Consider the following 21,663-nt stretch of genomic DNA (forward strand, 5'->3'; position numbering starts at 1 on the left):
CTCTTCTATAAGTGGTGCTGGGAAAACTGGACAGCTACATGTAAAAGAATGAAATTAGAACACTCCCTAACACCATACACAAAAGTAAACTCAAAATGGATTAAAGACCTAAATGTAAGACCGGACACTACAAAAGCTTTAGAGGAAAACATAGGAAAAACACTCTTTGTTATAAATCACAGCAAGATCTTTCTTGAACCACCTCCTGGAGTAATTAAACTAAAAACAAAATAAACAAATGGGACCTAATTAAACTTAAAAACTTCTGCATAGCAAAGGAAACCATAAACAAGATGAAAAGACAACCCTCAGAATGGGAGAAAATATTTGCAAATGAAGCAATTGACAAGGGCTTAATCTCCAAAATATACAAAACAGTTCATGCAACTCAATATCAAAACAACAAACAACCCAATACAAAAATGTGCGGAAGACCTAAATAAACATTTCTCCAAAGAAGACATACAGATGGCCAAGAGGCACATGAAAAGATGCTCAACATCACTAATTATTAGAGAAATGCAAATCAAAACTACAGTGAGGGGCTTCCCTGGTGGCGCAGTGGTTGGGAGTCTGTCTGCCGATGCAGGGGACACGGGTTCGTGCCCCGGTTTGGGAGGATCCCATATGCCGTGGAGCGGCTGGGCCCGTGGGCCATGGCCGCTGAGCCTGCGTGTCCGGAGCCTGTGCTCCACAACGGGAGAGGCCACAACAGTGAGAGGCCCGCATAACCACAAAAAAAACAAACAAACAAACAAAAACTACAGTGAGGTATCACCTCATACTAGTCAGAACGGCCATCATCAAACATCTACAAAGGATAAATGTTGGAGAGGGTTTAGAGAAAAGGAACCCTCTTGCACTGTTGGTGGGAATGTAAATTGATACAGCCACTATGGAGAATGGTATGGAGGTTCCTTAAAAAACTAAAATAGAACTACCACATGACCCAGCAATCCCACTCCTAGGTGTATACCCTGAGAAAACCATAGTGCAGAAAGACACATGGATCCCAGCGTTTATTGTAGCACTATTTACAATCGCCAGGACATGGAAGCAACTTAAATGTCCATCAACAGAGGAATGGATAAAGAAGGTGTGGTACACATACACATGGAATGTTACTCAGCCATAAAAAGGAATGAAGTTGGGTCATTTGTAGAGATGTGGATGGACCTAGAGTCTGTCATACAGAGTGAAGTTAGTCAACAAGAGAAAAACTAGTAACATATATTAACGCATATATGTGGAATCTAGAATAATGGTACAGATGAACCTATTTGCAGGGCAGGAATAGAGAGGCAGATGTAGAGAACGGACATGTGGACACCAGGGGAAGGGGAGGGTGGGATAAACTGGGAGATTAGGATTGACATATATACACTACCTTGTGTAAAATAGTGGGAACCTGCTGTATACCACAGGGACTTCACCTCGGTGCTCTGTGATGACCTAGATGGGTGGGATGGGGGAGGTGCGTGGGAGAGAGGTCCAAGAGAGTGGGGATATATGTATACCTATAACTGATTAACTTTGTTGTACAGCAGAAACTAACACAACATTGTAAAGCAAGTATACTGAAATGAAATGAAATGGGTTGTTTAGTTTCCAAGTGTTTCGAGATTTTCCTGTTAACATTCTGTTATTGATTTCTAGTTTGTTTCTGTTGTGGTCAGAGAACATATTCTTTCTGATTTCAGTTCTTTTAAATTTGTTCAGATTTGTTTTGTAGTCCAAAATATATTCTATCTTATTTTGTGTTGCTTGGGCACTTGATAAGAATGTGGTTTCCTCTGTTGTTGTATGGAGTGTTTTATGAATGTTGAATAATTCTTGTTGGCTGATGGTGTTGTTGAGTTCTTTCAAATTCTTGGTGATTTTCTATCTAGTTGTACTAATTGTTCAGATAGGGGTGTTGAATTGTTCAGCTGTAACTGTTGATTTGTCTCTATATTCTCCTTTCAGTTGTATCAGTTTTTGCTTCACATTTTAGAGATGTGTTGTTTGGTGGATACACATTTAGGAATGCTATGTCTTCTTTTTTTTTTTTTTTGTTCCATAAAGTAAAGCCTTACTTCTTTTTTTGTTTGTTTCTACTTTATTTATTTATTTATTTATTTATTTATGTCTCATTGGGTCTTGGTTGCTGCACGTGGGCTTTCTCTAGTTGAGGTGAGCAGGGGCTGCTCTTTGTTGTGGTGCGCGGGCTTCTCATTGCAGTGGCTTCTCTTGTTGCGGAGCATGGGCTCTAGGCATGTGGGCTTCAGTAGTTGTGACTCACGGGCTCAGTAGGTGTTACTCTCGAGCTCAGTAGTTGTGGCTCACGGGCTCTAGAGCGCAGCCTCAGTAGCCGTGGCGCATGGGCTTAGTTGCTCCGCAGCATGTGTGATCTTCCTGGACCAGGGCTTGAATCCGTGTCCCCTGTATTGGCAGGCAGATTCTTAACCACTGTGCCACCAGGGAGGCCCATGGGAATGCTGTGTCTTCTTGATAGGTTGACCTTTTCATCGTTGTGTAATGTCCCTTTCTGTCCAATAAATTTCCTTGGTTTTGAGGTCTACTTTATCTGATATTAATATTGCCACTCCTGCTTTCCTTTGATTAATGCTTGCATGATATATATCTTTTTCTGTTCCTTTACTTTTATCCTATTTATATCACTATATTTGAAGTGACTATCATGTAGATGGTACATGGTTAGGTCATGTTTTTTAATCCACACTATAATCTCTGCTTTTAATTGCTATGACCATTTTCATGCAGTGTAATTATTGCTGTATTATGGCTTAGGCTGTGGGGTTTTTTTCTATTTTTTATTTAATGGAAGTATAGTTGATTTACAGAGTTGTGTCAATCTCTGTTGTACAGCAAAGCACGCAGTTATACACATATATACATTTTTTTAAATATTCTTTTCTGTTATGGTGTATCACAGGATATTGAATATAGTTCCCTGTGCTATACATTAGGACCTTGTTGTTTATCTACCAACCCCAAATTCCCAGTTCATCCCTCTTCTTCCCCCCACCCTTGGCAACCACAAGTCTGTTCTCTTATGTCTATGAGTCTGTTTCTATTTTGTAGATAGGTTCATTTGTGCCATATTTTAGATTCCACATATAAGTGATATCATATGGTATTTGCCTCTTTCTGACTTACTTCACTGAGTATGATAATCTCTAAGTTGCATCTGTGTTGCAAATAGCATTATTTCCTTCTTTTTTATGGCCGAGTAATATTCCATTGTATATATGTACCACATCTTTTTTATTCAGTCGTGTCGGTGGACATTTAGGTTGTTTCCATGTTTTTAGCCTGCCACTTTAGATGCTATTTTCTGTTTGTTCAGCTTTTCATTTCTGTTTTCTTTTTCCTGCCTTACTGTGGGTTACTTGAACATTTGTTAGAATTCCATTTTGATTCCTTTATTGTGTTTTTGAGTATTTCTTTGTATCACTTTTGTGTGGCTGCTCTGAGTATTACATGATGTATATAGTCGACCCTTGAACAAGGCAGGGGTTAATCTGTGCATAACTTATTTTTGGCCCCCAGTATCTGCTGTTGCTCCAAGTCTCCAGGTTCAATCAACCATGGACTGTGAAGTATTTACTATTGAAAGATATCCCCCTATAACCATGGAGAACCATGCAGATCAAATCCACATTGTTCAAGGGTAAACTGTGCATAACTCATCACAGCTTATTGGTATCATTTTATCAGTTTGATTGAAGCATAGAGAAACTTTATCTCCCTCCCTTTATGCGATTTTCTTTATAGGATGATTGCCTTAGTATAGAACCACATGAGACAGTGTTATAATTTTGCTTCAACAATCAAACGTAATTAGAAAAGTGAAGAAGAGAAGGAAAGCCTATTGGATTTACCTATATATTTTCTTATGTTGTTCTTCCTTCCTGGTGTTCTGAAATTCCTTCCTTTGGTTGTTTGCCTTCTGTTTAGATAACTTCTTTTAGCCATTCTTTTAGGGTAGGTCTGCTGGCAACAAATTTTCTTAATTTTGTTTGATTTGAGAATGCTTTGACTTCCTCTTCATTCCAGAACAGTATTTTCACTGGGTATAGGATTCTGTGTTGATAGCTCTTTTCATTTAGCACCTAAAAAATATTATTTGACTTCCTTCTGACCTCCCTGGTTTTAGATGAGAAATCTTCTGTTATTTTAATTGTTTTTCTAATGTAGGTAAGGTGGTGTTTTCCTCCGGCTGCATTCAAGCCGTCTATTTAGGAAATCTACTCTTGCATGTGTGTATGATTTTTTTGTGTGAAAAAAAATTTTTTTCCCACCTGAAGTTGTATTACGTCGCTCTAAAATAGAAATGACTTAGAAAGTTTAGTAAAATTATTTCATAAAGTACTACTTTTTAGATGGTAATGATAGTTTTACTTAATTTTTCATAGCAGCTATAGCTACATAAACTAACTCTTAAAAAGAAGGTCTCCAGTGAAGTAAAGAAAAATTACATTTATCTATTACCCACCCCACCCCTTTCTAAGCCAGGGTACTTTATATTTTCAGATTCTATTAGCAAAGGTAATTTTTCATTCCACTGACCCTATTTGAAATTTGGAATCAAATATTTCAGTCTTTAATATATGTACTGTAAAATTACCAAGGCTTGAAAGTAGTGAAATCTCTTTATGACTATATTTAAGTTATCTGTGTTATATTAGCATTTTACCTGAGGTAGTTTAAAACTTTGCCCGGTGGGAAAAGTATAAGTAACCATTTCTGGTTCTTATTTTCAGATCTATATAATAAACCAATTCTAGTTTGCTTTTGCTTTCTTGGATTTTTGTCTTTATTCAGTATTTAGGTTGAACAGTTATGAAGTTGGTAAAAACATAACTTAATGCTCTTATTTATACCTTATTAACAGTTGTATGTGGAGTGAATTCTACCTTTTAGAATGATTAAAGTGTTAAAGGACTCAACTTTTTACAGAATTTACTTTGTTGTTCTACCATTAAGTAACTCTTAATTTTTTCACATAGTCACCACTGTGGAACAAAAATATCATGCATAAATGAAAACATTTCTTCTGTGGTTTCTTTTTTAGAGTTTGAGTATGTGATGCCTTTTAGCAATTCATTGTACTAAACTGTTTTAGTCTGGTTACTTTGGTTACAGCAAAAATACAAGTTTAAAAATAAAAGTATTTTAAAATACAAGTATTTTTTTAAAATAAAAGTTTTAAATGGTTTACATTTAATAGCCGATATGTTGGTAACTATGGGCATCTTCATACTGGTTTTATAACCTTCTTAAAAATAAAAAAAGAACTTAAAAGGTTGAGACCTTCCTGTGACTCACTTTGTGGGATCTTGTTCCCTTTTAAATAGTAATAATCGTTCAGTATTCAAATTCAGATTAAAATAATACGGATGCATTTGAAATAAAAGTGAAAATCTCTTCCTCTTCTTTCCCTTCCTCTATCCCACCAGGCTTACTCCCCAGAATCTACATAGCCTAATCTTTTATACTTTAAAATCCTTGTTCTTTTCTCTCAGTAATGAGCTCTTCTCCCTTTTAAAAAATAGAAGCAAACAACAACAAAAAACAAACAAGATCTTAAAGAAAAATTCAGTATATTACAGATCACAAAGAAAGTTTTTCTTTTTTTCAGAGGCAATGTGTAGAATTATGCCTCACCTTTACCTGGTGGTACTTGGAGAATCCCTGGGGAAGCACTCAGTTCTGTGCTCATAATTTGAAAACTCCTGCTCCCTTTGTGCTTCTGGTAATTAAAAGCAAGAAATAAGTTGAACATTTTATGAAGGAGACATACTTCTGGTTTTAAAAACATGTATTTAAAAAGTAGCCTTATATTTCTAATGTAAATGTTGCTTTGTCAGAAGTGTCAATATTTGGAACAAACTTTGGTAATTAATTTTTAAATAAGTAAGATATAATTCAAACCAGGCTTAGTTAGGATGGGTGTCCAGAATGCTGTCAGAATTCATATAATGCTACATATAAAGTTATTTTCTATATTATCTAATCAGTTGTTTTAGGCATACTGCTGAAACTACTCCTATAATGAAAATATATGTTTTTCTTTAAATTTTCTTGATTCTTTTCATTCTTTCTTTTCTTTCTCTCTTTTTTTGGGTAAGAGCTTTACTGAGATATAATTTGTATATTATACAGTCCACCATTTAAAGTATATAATTCAGTGGTTTTTAGTATATTCACAGAGTTGTACAACCATCACTACATTCAATTATTACTCCTTTTCATCACCTCAAAAAGAAACATTGTATCCTTCAGCTGTCACCACCCCACCCCCCCCAGCCCCAGGCAACCATTAAGCTACCTTCTGTCTCTATAAATTTGCCTAGTCTGGACATTTCTTATAAATGGAATCATATAATACGTGTGTTCTGTGACTGGCTTCTTTCACTTAGCAGAATGTTTTAGGTTTGTCCATGTTGTAGTTTGTATCAGTATTTCATTCCCTTTTATAGCCAAATAATAGTCCATTGTATGGATATACTATGGATATATTTTATTTATCTATCCATCAATAGATGGACATTTGACTTATTTACATCTTTTGGCTGTTAAGAATAATGTTGCTATAAACATTTGTTTAAAAGTTTTTGTGTGGATGTAATATTTTCAGTTCTCTCAGAGTGGAATTGCTGGGGCATGTGGTAAACTCCATGTTTACCTGTTTGAGGAGCTGCTATACTGTTTCCTAAGTGGCTGTACCAGTTTGTACTCCCACCAGCAGTGTGTAAGGGGTCTGATTCCTCTCCAGTCTCTCTAGCACTTAATTATCTTTTTGATTCTAGCCATCCTAGTGGGTATGAAGTGATATGTCATTGTGGTTTTTATATGCATTTTCCTATCAAATAATAATGTTAGACATCTTTCATGTGCATATTGGTCATTTGTATATCTTCTTTGGAGAAATATCTATTCAGATTCTTTTCCCATTTGTTAGTTGGGTTCTCTTTTTCTTGTTGATTTGTGAGTGTTCTTTGTATATTCTGAATACAAGTTCCTTATCAGATATATGAATTGCAAAATATTCTTCCCATTATGTGAAACAGAGCATTCTTATAACATTGTGATTAATACAGAAAAATTAATTTAAAGCTTATATAAATATTTAATTTTCAGTAAGTGAAAATGTTTAGCACTTGAGCTGTTGTAATCATGGGTTCATCATTAATGTTTCAGGAGTTTACTTCAAGCTTGTGCCTTAGGTCAGTTGTTCTCAAACTTTATTAAGCATTAGAATGTCTTAGGGGGTTTATTTTAGTACTTTGCTGGGACCCACTCCCAGAATTTCCTAGATTCAAGAAGGTCTTGTGTAGGGTCCAAGGTTTTACAGTTCTAACAAGTGATGCTGATGCTCTTGGTTCCTGAACCTCTACTTTAATGATCTCTATGAGCCATCATAAAATATTAGAGAAATGCTGATAGGTAGTAATTTCTACTTGTCTACTAGATAAAATTTAGATTTACCCTCCGTATTTGCACATATAATTTGGATATATTTACATATACATAGTTTCTTGTACTATTTAACTATGGTTAATTATTTAACCATGGGTAGTGGCTGAATTATTTAGTTTCTTTCAAAATTCCTGCATACATAAAGTATACTTTTCTTCCTAGGGTTGTCTCCCTACAGATCCTCACAAATTTCCTTGAACTTAAGAAAATATCTAATAATCAAAGAATGTTAGAACTTAAAGGAATTTTAATCATCCAGTTAATCCCTTCTCTCCTTGCCTCAGGTAGAGATTAATTAACTCACTTGATCCAAGATTGCATAGCTAATTAATGGTGCGTATAGGTAGTTCTTAGTGAATTTATTTCCAATAATTCTTTTTTGTTTGAAGAAAAGTACAAATTTATATCAGCTCATATATTTTTAGTGATTTTCAAATACAGATCTCCTTGGTAACGTTTCTTTAGATATTGATAATAAAAAACAATATTTTTGAAATGACTTAAAACTTGAATCTGTGCTAAATGGTATTTTATTGCTTTACTATATACCAAAAAAAGCATGAATTTAGCCTGACAGATAATTAGGTTTTAAAAGGTATTTTATAGGATTTTTTTTTTTTTTTTTGCTTGGTATGCGGGCTTCTCACTGTTGCGGCCTCTCCCCTTGCGGAGCACAGGCTCCGGATGCGCAGGCTCAGCGGCCATGGCTCACGGGCCCAGCCGCTCCGCGGCATGTGGGATCTTCCCGGACCGGGGCATGAACCCTTGTCCCCTGCATCGGCAGGCGGACTCTCAACCACTGCGCTACCAGGGAAGCCCCTATAGGTGTTTTTGTTTTTTCTTTTTCTCCCAGCTTTATTAAGGTATAACTGTATATATTTAAGGTGTACAATGTGATGTTTTGATATACATTTACATTGTAAGTGATTACCACAATCAAGCTAATTAACATACCCACCAACTCGCATAATCATCCTTTTTTTGGGTTGTGAGAACATTTAAGATGTACTCTCTTAGCAAATTTCAAGAATACAATATAGTATTATTGACTATAGTCACTGTGCTGTATGTTAAATCTCCAGAACTTATTCATCCTTCATTACTGAAATTTTGTACCCTTTGTATAAGGGGTACATTTCCCCTTATAAGTGTCTTGTCTCTTCTGATTTTAAACAAAGGAAGCATATGAGGAGGAAGATAGATGTTAAAAAATGTGTGCTAATGAAATGTGGGACAGATTTCCATGAATAAACTCATGTAAAACAGAGTACAGTGAGCAGGTTAATTATTTCTTGGAGACATGTTACACCTATTAGAAAATTCAGAGGAGTGATGAGAAAAGGACATGTAATAGGAAAAGTATAAAGGTGCCTGCCCTGTGCTCTCCCCCCGCTCTCCTCCCAGCACCCCCCACGCCCGTCCCAAAATCTCCCTGGCCAAGTCTTCTTAAGGGAAAAGACAGTCTTGCTTTCACCAGTCTAGGTTATAGGCTAGTAAATACTCACTTTAATAATTACAGAAATACTAAAATCTTTTTTTCATTTAGCCCTTCACCTTAATAGTTAAGTTTGGCAGGGTTGCCCCCAAATTAGTTAATCTGCATTGTTTCTTGTTTTTGAGTTTTTAAAAAAATTTTATTTATTTATTTATTTATTTATTTATTTATTTTTTGGCTGTGTTTGGTCTTCGTTGCTGCGTGCAGGCTTTCTCTAGTTGTGGTGAGCGGGGGCTACTCTTTGTTGCGGTCCGTGGGCTTTTCATTGCAGTGGCTTCTCTTGTTGTGGAGCACAGGCTCTAGGCACGCGGGCTTCAGTAGTTGTGGCACGCAGGCTCAATAGTTGTGGCTTACGGGCTCTAGAGCACAGGCTCAGTAGTTGTGGCACGTGGGCTTAGTTGCTCTGCGGCATGTGAAATCTTCCCGGACCAGGGCTCGAACCAGTGTCTCCTGCATTGGCAGGCAGATTCTTAACCACCGCACCACCAGGGAAGTCCCTGCATTGTTTCTTTCATAGGAGTTTGAGTAGCCAAATAGGCAGCTTCATATAAACATCTAGTTTTTTTAGACACCAACTGTAAAATGCATAGAAAACACTACTAAACAGTAAAAATAGATTGTGAAAGCACTGCTGACTGACTTATTGCCCTTGGTCAGCTCCTGCATAGACTTCTACACAGCCAGTAGCCTATTCCAACCATGCTGTAATGTTGCTAAAATAATTTTTCTGCTTCCCTGATAAAACTCTTAATGACTTCTGTCTTCTTTGAACAGTGACACAGCCCTGTCCTATGTCAATCTCAGATTATGTGGAACTGGAATAATTTTTGTCTTGGAAGCAAATATTCAAATATTCTTGGTGTGTTTTTCACCTTTTAAATTTTGCCTAGAGTAGGGAACTTACTGAAGTAGGAAATGTACTTCTGCCCCAGATTCAAGAATAGAGAGTTATCTCACTGTTTCAGATACAGACTTTTGAATGTAGCCTGCAGAACTCAGCTACTTGAGAGCCACATACTGCCTGACTGTTAGTTCTCCTTATAATCTAGGAAACATGCCTCATCCTAGCCCTTCCTAACTAAGCTAAGACTTTTCTGCTTGCCTAATCATAGTGTTTCTTTCTCCAGGAAGCCTTTTCAGATTAACTCTGCTCATCCACCAGTCCTCAAGTAGTTTCTCAAGAATCCTTAGACACTGTCGTGGGTCTGAGAGTTGTTTGTGAGATTTAACCAATTCTGTAGTTCTCTATAGGTATAGGTACTAATATTGTACATCTAGTGTCTACTGGTGGGTGAAGTTGAAAATGATCATTTTGAAACAATGACAGAACCTTTCTGAAACTTTTTTAAGTAGCACATTTGAGCAGTGGTTTAAAATAAAGATTTTTTGAAACTGTGTTTTGTGTGATTCTAGGAAGTACCTTAGGGGGACCTTCATGGTAACTGAGGGAATGGATGAACTAGAGGTAGGAGACACCACCCTCTCTTTAACCAGGGCAGCTTTACTTTTATTTGTGTTATATATTGTGGTTCAGTGGAGATTTCTTTTGGGAGCTCCCCTCTCCCTGCTAAAAGTTTTGAAAATCACTGGACTAGCAGTTTTATGATGTGGGGTTTTGGAGGGGAAACAAGGATGATGTGCGTGGCTGACTGAATTATTTGTAAATATATTTTCTGTAGTTAGCCTGACGAGAAGTCCCCTGAAGTTATTAATGGTGATTGGGGAATGCTACTCCAGGACATCTTTGATTAATAGATCAATAGTTCTCAAGTTTTTGATCTCATGACCCCTTTACACTCTTAAATAATTATTGAGGCTCTCAAAGAGCAACTTGTATATGAGTTATACCCATGAATTTATATTTTTTAAAATAAAACATTTAAATTTATTTTAAAATAGTAAACTCGGGCTTCCCTGGGGGTGTAGTGGTTAAGAATCCACCTGCCAATGCAGGGGACACGGGTAATAGTTGTGGCTTACGGGCTCTAGAGCACAGGCTCAGTAGTTGTGGCACGTGGGCTTAGTTGCTCTGCGGCATGTGAAATCTTCCCGGACCAGGGCTCGAACCAGTGTCTCCTGCATTGGCAGGCAGATTCTTAACCACCGCACCACCAGGGAAGTCCCTGCATTGTTTCTTTCATAGGAGTTTGAGTAGCCAAATAGGCAGCTTCATATAAACATCTAGTTTTTTTAGACACCAACTGTAAAATGCATAGAAAACACTACTAAACAGTAAAAATAGATTGTGAAAGCACTGCTGACTGACTTATTGCCCTTGGTCAGCTCCTGCATAGACTTCTACACAGCCAGTAGCCTATTCCAACCATGCTGTAATGTTGCTAAAATAATTTTTCTGCTTCCCTGATAAAACTCTTAATGACTTCTGTCTTCTTTGAACAGTGACACAGCCCTGTCCTATGTCAATCTCAGATTATGTGGAACTGGAATAATTTTTGTCTTGGAAGCAAATATTCAAATATTCTTGGTGTGTTTTTCACCTTTTAAATTTTGCCTAGAGTAGGGAACTTACTGAAGTAGGAAATGTACTTCTGCCCCAGATTCAAGAATAGAGAGTTATCTCACTGTTTCAGATACAGACTTTTGAATGTAGCCTGCAGAACTCAGCTACTTGAGAGCCACATACTGCCTGACTGTTAGTTCTCCTTATAATCTAGGAAACATGCCTCATCCTAGCCCTTCCTAACTAAGCTAAGACTTTTCTGCTTGCCTAATCATAGTGTTTCTTTCTCCAGGAAGCCTTTTCAGATTAACTCTGCTCATCCACCAGTCCTCAAGTAGTTTCTCAAGAATCCTTAGACACTGTCGTGGGTCTGAGAGTTGTTTGTGAGATTTAACCAATTCTGTAGTTCTCTATAGGTATAGGTACTAATATTGTACATCTAGTGTCTACTGGTGGGTGAAGTTGAAAATGATCATTTTGAAACAATGACAGAACCTTTCTGAAACTTTTTTAAGTAGCACATTTGAGCAGTGGTTTAAAATAAAGATTTTTTGAAACTGTGTTTTGTGTGATTCTAGGAAGTACCTTAGGGGGACCTTCATGGTAACTGAGGGAATGGATGAACTAGAGGTAGGAGACACCACCCTCTCTTTAACCAGGGCAGCTTTACTTTTATTTGTGTTATATATTGTGGTTCAGTGGAGATTTCTTTTGGGAGCTCCCCTCTCCCTGCTAAAAGTTTTGAAAATCACTGGACTAGCAGTTTTATGATGTGGGGTTTTGGAGGGGAAACAAGGATGATGTGCGTGGCTGACTGAATTATTTGTAAATATATTTTCTGTAGTTAGCCTGACGAGAAGTCCCCTGAAGTTATTAATGGTGATTGGGGAATGCTACTCCAGGACATCTTTGATTAATAGATCAATAGTTCTCAAGTTTTTGATCTCATGACCCCTTTACACTCTTAAATAATTATTGAGGCTCTCAAAGAGCAACTTGTATATGAGTTATACCCATGAATTTATATTTTTTAAAATAAAACATTTAAATTTATTTTAAAATAGTAAACTCGGGCTTCCCTGGGGGTGTAGTGGTTAAGAATCCACCTGCCAATGCAGGGGACACGGGTTCGAGCCCTGGTCTGGGAGGATTCCCCATGCTGCAGAGCAACTAGGCCCGTGCACCACAACTACTGAGCCTGCGCTCTGGAGTCCGCAAGCCACAACTACTGAGCCCACATGCCGCAACTGCTGAAGCCTGTGTGCCTAGAGCCCGTGCTGTGCAAATGGGAGGGGCCACCGCAATGAGAAGCCTGCACAGTGCAACAAAGAGTATCCCCTGCTCCCCATAACTAGAGAAAAGCCCGTGCACAGCAACGAAGACCCAACGCAGCCAAATAAATAGATTAATTAATTTTAAAAAATAGTAAACTCATTACATATTAACAACAATAAAATTTTTATTAAAATAACTATGTTTTCCAAACAAAAAAATTTAGTGTCATTGTTTTACATTTTTGCAAATCTCTTTACCATCTGGCTTAATAGAAGAAACACAGAGGGACTTCCCTGGTGGTCCAGTGGTTAAGACTCTGCACTTCCACTGCAGGGGGCACAGGTTCGATCCCTGATCGGGGAGCTAAGATCCCGCATGCTACATGGCTCAGCCAAAAATAAAAATAAATTTCAAAAAATAAATTTAAAAAAAAGAAGAAGAAACACAGATTCTCATATCTCCCTCTGCATCCAGTCTGTTGTGATATACTGTTTTAGTTGAACTACATGAAGAAAATATAGCCTCATGCATATAAATAGTTGGGAAGGGAAAAGGTTTTTCAGATATTATGAATGTTTTTCTTTGACATCAGACCCCGTTAAGTTGTAGTTTCTTATTTGCAATGTGGAATCTGAAACCATAGCAATGGACTTTTTGTTTCCTGAACTTAGAGTAGCAATGTACTCTTGTAGAAAGGCTCTAAAGGCCTCATTGGCTGCTCATCATTGCTGCTCTATCACCCTCAAAGTCGTTAAGTGATCTGGCCTCCTACTACCTCTTTGATCTCATCTCCAAACCCTCTGCTGACTCTGCTTTAGTCTCACTGCACTCCGTGCTGTTTGTTTCTCTAAACAGTATCCAGTGTTGGCTTTTGTGCTGCTGTTCTCTCTGACTTCTTAGCAAATAAATTAGATATTGTGTTAAATGATCTTAATTTAGTAAAAACCTACTGGCAAAACATATTTCTGGTTTTGAATGTGAAAATAGGAATCTCTGAGTTGAATTACTTACACTTGGCTTGACATTGGCATTGCAGTCAGAAACATTTACTCACCACCTTTATGTCATACTCTGACTTGGTCCTGTGTTGGTGGAAATGAAAGTGGTGACAAGTCATTTTGATTACTAATACTTTGCTATAGAGTACATAAATGTGCCTCCCCTTTGCAAAACACTAAAGATTGTCTTTACTATTATAGTTTACTAGAACCTAACCACATAGGCAATCAGTCATTTTAGGGAAATATAACAGAAATAGAAGGTCACTATTCTATATGTCTAGGGCAGATTTGATTTAAATCTAGGTGATTGAAACAAACCTACTGGTCAGGAACATTCAGCATTTTTCTTCAAAAGTACATTTTTATTGCTTGATATACTTAATATTCTTCACTTAAAAGGTATTGTAGACTACACATTTTCAGGAAGTTACATTTCTATATGATATTTGATGCTTCACTGAATTGAGTGGTAGTCCAAGGAAAAAGGGGTTAAAAAGACGCATCTCTTACAGAATTGCTATGGTGTTATATAGTATGATTAGGAGCCCCAAGTAAACAAAGACAAATTCTCACTAACTTTTTAGGAAAAGTCCTCTCTCTGATTTAACAGGTTAAAGATGTATATTTGAGGATTTTTTTTTCTGTTATGTGTTACGAGTTCAGTGGATACTGAAATATTTAATTATATAACTTTATTCTGGATATATTTTTAATACTTTAAATATTCAATTTTAAGGAAATAATTATTGTTATACCTTAACGGTTAGACATTTTGTTTAATATTGTACTTAAAACCTACAAAAGTCAGATGTCAGCATGAAAAAGAAAAACATCTACCTTCCTTATCTAGTTTATTTCCAGATTTTCCCCTTTCTGTTTCCCATTAGTGTACAGTTGGAGTTCTTAGTTGCAAATAAAAGGACTTGGTTTTAAAAAGAAATTTGTTGGAAGGTGCTGCTTAGAGGGTCATGGAAGGGGAGAGTAGCCCTGATAGAGAAACTGGCAGGAGCCAAGGGAGCTCTGTTCAGGGCCTCAGGGTTCATGGCAGCAGGCTTTGAAGTGTAAAAGACATGCTAGATCTCTGCTTCTGCTGCGACTGACCCCTAGTCAGTCTTTCCTTCCTTCGGTTACCTGCTTATGTTTTAGGGAAGAGTGTCTGTGCCCATCCTCTGGCTATGCTAGAACTGGAAGAGGTAGTGTTTAGCCCTTTTGGCTTCTATGTTGGGAAGTGGTTACCAGAAATTCCTCTTTTACCAACATTGCACAGAGAGGGAGAGCTAATTCCTCAACAGAAAGTCAGGGTCCTGTTAGGAAGATGCCCAGAAACGACAGATATTCACTACAGTTAGTTGAAGGGAGAACTATCTTTATAAATCCACAGAAAAAACAAGTTAGTTAAAACTGTATTGCAGTCTCAATTGAAAGAAAAAAATAGATTGCAGTTTAATAACATTTTTCGTACAGAAGTACAAAAACACCTTGATTAGTAGTACAGAAGCACCTGCATTAGTAATTTCTGAAATAAATATACTTAAGTCATCACTTAACTGATACAGTATTCTTGAAAGTCCGTGTGTGGTGTGTGTGTTTGCGTTGTGTATGTGATACAAATTATAATGAAAGGACTTCATTAGCACTTCACCGATAGTGATGTTACTTACAATTTTATGGGCACATTCACACACACATAATAATAATCCCTTAAAGTTATATAGCATATTTGCATTCATTATTTAATATTTGTTGTAACATTATATTGTAGGTATTGGCCCCAATTTATGGAGTAGGAAGACTGAAAAGTTATATGTCTTGTCCAGAGTCATACTGCTGTTAAGTTAGAGTCAAGATTTTATCCAGAAAAAAAGATTTTAATCCAGATCCTACTTATTCACACATATTAAGAATGGCCTGGCTAACCCTTAATTATCGTACAATAAAATCATGCCTATCTTGCAAGATGGTTGAAGATTAGAGATAAATAAAGTACAGGAAGTTTCCTGTTATTGCAAGAGTTAACAAGTATTTAACATTTAGTTAAATGTTCATTTTTAAAATGCATTTTTTAAAAAATTAAAGTATTTCTATAGTAATTGATTTTTGGGGATCTTTGGTTAATTTGTAGAGTCACTTTTTCGGAGTCACATTTTACAAAGGAAGTAATATTGCCTCATAAGAATTCTGAAATTATAACATAGCACTTTGATTTAGAAGTAAATTGTCATTTTCATTTTAAACTTTAATTGGGAAATTTGAGTGGTTATGTATGAAGTTTTTCTTGAATGCCTAGTTTGAAGAGACTTTTTTACAACTAATTAAGAGCTTCCAGGTAGATTTAAATTTGTCTTGCTTTTGAAGAGATTCTGTTTGAAATTTTCTAATCTTTTCTGTTGAAGCATACTTTAATTTTTTAAAAATTTATTTCAAGTTCTAAAATATCCCATGCTCTTGGATTGGAAGAATTAATATTGGTAAAATGGCCATACTACCCAAAGCAGTCTACAGATTTAATGCGATCTCTATCAAATTACCCATGACATCTTTCACAGAACTAGAACAAATGATACTAAAATTTATATGGAAACATAAAAGACCCAGAATTGCCAAAGCAATTTTGAGGAAAAAGAACAAAGCAGGAGGCATAACCCTCCCAGACTTCAGATAATACTACAAAGCTATAATCATCAAAACAATTGTGATATTGGCACAAAAACAGATACAGGGATCAATGGAACATATTAGAGAGCCCAGAAATAAACCCACACACCTACGGTCAATTAATCTTCCACAAAGGAGACAAGAATATACAATGGGGAAAAGACAGTCTCTTCAGCAAGTGGCGTTGGGAAAGTTGGACAGCCACATGTCATGAAGTTAAAATACACCCTCACGCCATACACAGAAATAAACTCAAAATGGCTTAAAGACTTAAAATATGAGACATGACACTATAAAACTCCTAGAAGAGAGCATAGGCAAAACATTCTCTGACATAAATCGTAGCAATATTTTCTTAGGTCAGTCTCTCAAGGCAATAGAAATAAAAGCAAAAATAAACAAATGGGATCTAATCAAATGTGTAAGTTTTTGCACAGCAGAGGAAACCATAAACAAAACAAAAAGACAGCCTACGGACTGGGAGAAAATATTTGCAAATGATGCAACTAACAAGGGATTAATTTCCAAAATATGCAAACAACTCAGTAACAGAAAAAAATAAAACATAATAAAAAAATGGGCAGGGCTACCTTGGTGGTGCAGTGGTTGAGAGTCTGCCTGCCGATGCAGGGGACACAGGTTTGTGCCCTTGTCCGGGAAGATCCCACATGCTGCGGAGCAGCTGGGCCCGTGAGCCATGGCCGCTGAGCCTGCGCATCCGGAGCCTGTGCTCCGCAACGGGAGAGGCCACAACAGTGAGAGGCCCGCATACCACAAAAAAAAAAAAAAAATTGGGCAGAAGACCTAAATAGATATTTCTCCAAAGAAGACATACAGATGGCCAATAGGCACATGAAAAGATGCTCAACGTCACTAATTATTAGAGAAATGCAACTCAAAAGTACTGTGAGTTACCTACCTCCTCATGCCAATCAGGATGGCCATCATTAAAAAGTCTACAAATAACAAATGCTGGAGAGGGTGTGGAGAAAAGGGAATCCTCCTACACTGTTGGTGGGAATGTAAATTAGTGCAGCCACTATAAAGAACAGTATGGGAGTTCCTCAAAAAACTAAAAGTAGAGTTGCCATATGGTCAGCAATCCCACTTCTGGGCATATATCCAGACAAAACTATAATTCCAAAAGACATGTGGACCACTTTGTTCATAGCAGCACTCTTTACAATAGCCAAGGCATGGAAACAGCCTAAATGTCCCACTGACAGATGAATGGTTAAAGAAGTTGTGGTATATATTACACAATGGAATACTAAGCCATAAAAGAAGAATGAAATAATACCATTTGCAGTTACATGGATGGACCTAGAGATTATCATACTAAGCAAAGTAAGTCAGAAAGAGAACGGCAGATACCATATATTATCACATATATGTGGAATCTAAAATATGACACAAACGAACATATTTACCAAACAGAAACAGACTCACAGACATAGAGAACAGACTTGTGGTTGCCGGGGAGAGTGGGGGTCAGGGTAGGATTGAATTGGGAGTTTGGGACTAGCAGATGCAAACTATTATATAGAACAGATAAACAACAAGGTCCTCTTGTATAGCCGAGGGATGTATATTCAATATCCTGTAATAAACCATAATGGAAAAAATATATATGTATAACTGAATCACTTTGCTGTACGCCAGAAACCAACACAACATTGTAAATCAACTACAATTTAAAAAATTTATTTCAAGTTTTAAGTATATCATGTACCTTTCTTGCCTTAAAAAGATGCAATTTCTCTGTCAGTAGATATGTAAGGTGTAAGTATATGAATTTGCTATTTTTAAAAGTTGAGATTTAAGTACAATGTGAATGCATGTTGTGAAAACACAAGGAATATTGTAAGAGAATATATATAAATGGTAGAGAGGAAAAGGTCTGCTGGGTTAGGTTGGAGACTTAAGAAGTGTTGGAGATTTTATTTTTATCCAAGAAAATTTGTAGTGGGGCATGGAATCCAGGTACATGTGGTAGGCTGTGAAGAGGTGGGGAAAGGTGTACTTTAGATCAGTGGTTCTCAACCAGTAGTGATTTTGCCCCCCAAGGTAACATTTGGCAATGTCTAGAGACATTTTTGTTTGTCACAACTTGGATGGGTGGGTTGCTGCTAATGCCATCTAGTGGTTAGTGTCCAGGTTATGCTGCTGAATTTGGTACACAGGTCAGCCCCCATGAAAGAGAATTAGTTGGCTTAAGATGTCAGGAGTGCTCAGGTTGAAAACTCCTGCTTTAGATCCAGACGGTGGATCCAAAATGAAGGAATAGAGCTGATAAAGTCATCTTAAATTAGAAAAGGCAAAAAAACATGCTTAGTCTTTGATTTATTTTTTTAAAAAAATATAAGTTGGCTGTTTAAGTTCACTTCAAGTTTTTTTCCCCCTCTGTTTTCTCATATGCAGCTTTAATCTGGTGCTGTAGTGACCACATTCAAAATATCCAGTGACTGGTATTAGTAATCTGACTGGTCGAATAGGTGCCCTACTGTGTCAGGTGTTAACCCTTCAGCTAGTGGAGAGTGAGGAGGTTCCAAAATTTCAGGTTAAGGGCCCGAATGGCAGGAAGTGTCTGTTGAGAGAGAAGAGATATTTGCAGTCTTTGGGCAACAGCTCAGCATTAGACCTGGTGGTTAGTTTCCAGGCCAGTGCTGCAAAAGCACATTTAACTCTCATATAGAAGAAAATCTGAATGTTTACAGAATAGGAAAATGGTAGAAAATAATACTAGTAATTAAATTAGAAGTTTAAATAAGGATAGTTTTCTTTTTTTTCAGCTTAACATTGGTAGTACTTCAGAAAATTGATTTAATCATTGAAGGATATAGAAGCAGATGCTTTGTATTCAGAGTCTGAAGGGAACTTTCTGATGCTTACAAGGAGTTTTTAGAGACTAATGGCAATGGTTTTGTAGTAAGTCTAATTCACATCAAACTTGGATTTCTTTTAATTTCTTAAAAATTTGAATTGACTTTAATTGTAAATATATTTAGTGGTTTTTGTTTCTTAATCATTAATTCATTCAACCAACCAACAAAATGACAAGAGGTATTCTAGATACCACAGAGATAGAAAGTGATGAGACAAAGTCGCTATTTACATGAACGTTAAATTCTGGTAGGAGAAAGCAAACACATAAATGGACAAAGAACTATTGTGGTTTCAGAAAAGAGTAAGTGTAATAAACAAAATGGAGCAGGTTGGGATAAAGAGGGTCTGAGAGATAAGAAGGGAGGTGTTCTTTTAAATGTAGTGGTCAAGGAAGGCCTCTGGAGGAGGTGACATTTGAGAAGAGACAAGAATGTTCAGAAGGAGCCAGCCATGCAAAAATCTACTGAAGGAGCGTCCTAAAAGAGGGGTTAGCTAAAGACCTTGAAGCAGGACAGACTTGGTATGTGTAAGAAAGATCAGGACAACCAGTATGACGAGTGTTACATTTGTGAGGAAGAATTATAAGAGATAAGCTGGGAAAAGTAGAAAGGGACTGCTTCATCTAGAAACTTACATGCTTAATGATGGTAAACCATTAGAAAATTTTGAGCAAAGGACAAAGTCAAATTTAGGTTTAAAAAAAAAGAGGTGATTCTGGGCACTCTGAAGGAAAAAAGATTATTGATGGGCAAGAATGAACCAAAGTGACCAGTTTGGAGGCAAGAGGTGATGGTCATGTGGACTAGTAGTTTAGGTGGTAAGAAGGTGTCAGAATTGGGGTAGATTTTGGGTAAAACAAATAGATTTGTTGAATGTGTAGGGAAGAATGAAAAGAGGAATCAAGGTTGACTGCTGTATTTTTGGCCCATGCTAACTGAATGGAGGTGCCATTTACTGAGATGGGAAAAATGTGAGGAGGAGTAGTTTGAGGGTGGAGTCAGACCTAAGAATTCAGTTTGGGTTGTGGTAAGTTTGAGGGAATTATTAGACATTCAAGTGGAGATGTATAGAGTGTAGATATCCCAGATCAGGGGAAAGGTTAAGTTTGGGGATAAAAATGGGGGAATTATGAGTGAATAGTTGGTAAAGCCATGGGCTGGGTCACTTAGAGTACACTGGATGAAGAAGAGAAGAGTGCCAAGGATTGAGCTTTGGAGGACTCCAGCATTTCAGAGATGGAGAGAAGGCTAAGAGTGTCCATTGAAATGGACCATTAGGAGAGCATGGTGCCTTGGAAGTCGAATGAAGAAGGGGTTTCAACTGTGGTCAGCTATGTCATGCTGCCAAGAGGTCAGGTGAGATGAGGTCAGGGATTTAGCCCTGGCCACTTTGCAGAATGGCAGTCCTTGGTGACCCTGATAGACCTAAGTGGAGAAGAGCCTAGGGGGTGGGTAGAGAAAATTACTATGGAGACTTGAGGAGTATATCTCTGAAAGGCAACAGAAAATGAGCGGAAGGCTAGGGTACCTGAGGGCAAGGAAAGCTTTTTTTGTCGTTCTGAGCATTTTTGTATACCAGTGGGAATGATCTAGTTGTGATTAAGTTCAGTTTTGTTGTTCATGAATGAAGTTAGGATTTTGAGAAGTAGAAAAGAATTGGAAAGGAACTAACGGGCTTATGGAGCAGTGGTCCCCAGCCCTTTTTGGCACCAGAGACTGCTTTCATGGAACACAGTTTCTCCACAGACGAGGGGGAGGGGGCGGTTTCAGGATGATTCAAGTGCATTACATTTATTGTGCACTTTATTTCTATTATTACATTTAATATACAATGAAATAATTATACAACTCACCATAATGCAGAATCAGTGGGAGCCCTGAGCTTGTTTTCATTTCCCATTCACTGATAGGGTTTTGATGAGAGTCTGCAAGCAGTTGATTTATTATGGTCTCTGTGCAGTCAAACCTCTCTGCTAATGATAATCTCTATTTGCAGCCGCTCCCCTCAGATCCACCTAGATCATCACGCATTAGATTCTCATAAGGAGTGTATAACCTAGATCCCTCGCATGCGCAGTTCACAGTAGGGTTCGTGCTCCTATGAGGATCTGATGCCACCGCTGATCTGACAGGAGGCAGAGCTCAGGCAGTAATGTGAGCGAAGGGGAGCGGCTGTAAATACGGATGAAGCTTCGCTTGCTCACCTGCTGCTCACCTCCTGCTGTACAGCCTGGTTCCTAACAGGCTAGTACTGGTCCGTGGCTCAGGGATTGTTGTAGAGGATTATTTGTACCTATGGGAAAGTTGGAATTCCTAATGTGGTGTTATAGATGAAACATCAAGGGAGTTGAATACATTGTATATATAATTTTACTCATTGAAAGTGTTGTACTTAAGCTCCTGCTG

General features: G+C 37.4%; 1 protein-coding gene and 1 non-coding gene across 2 annotated transcripts in view; both read left to right on the plus strand.

Moving 5' to 3' along the window:
- Positions 1-21,663, plus strand: part of SOS1 (SOS Ras/Rac guanine nucleotide exchange factor 1) — a 151,307-nt gene that overhangs the window by 30,276 nt on the left and 99,368 nt on the right. The gene's annotated exons all lie outside the window — the stretch shown is intronic.
- On the plus strand, positions 13,007-13,079 carry TRNAG-UCC (transfer RNA glycine (anticodon UCC)). Its single transcript has one exon. It is a non-coding gene; the product is annotated as a tRNA-Gly (tRNA).

The sequence above is a fragment of the Lipotes vexillifer genome, unplaced genomic scaffold, assembly GCF_000442215.2.
Source record: "Lipotes vexillifer unplaced genomic scaffold, Lipotes_vexillifer_v1.1 scaffold278, whole genome shotgun sequence".
Lineage (NCBI taxonomy): Eukaryota > Metazoa > Chordata > Mammalia > Artiodactyla > Lipotidae > Lipotes > Lipotes vexillifer.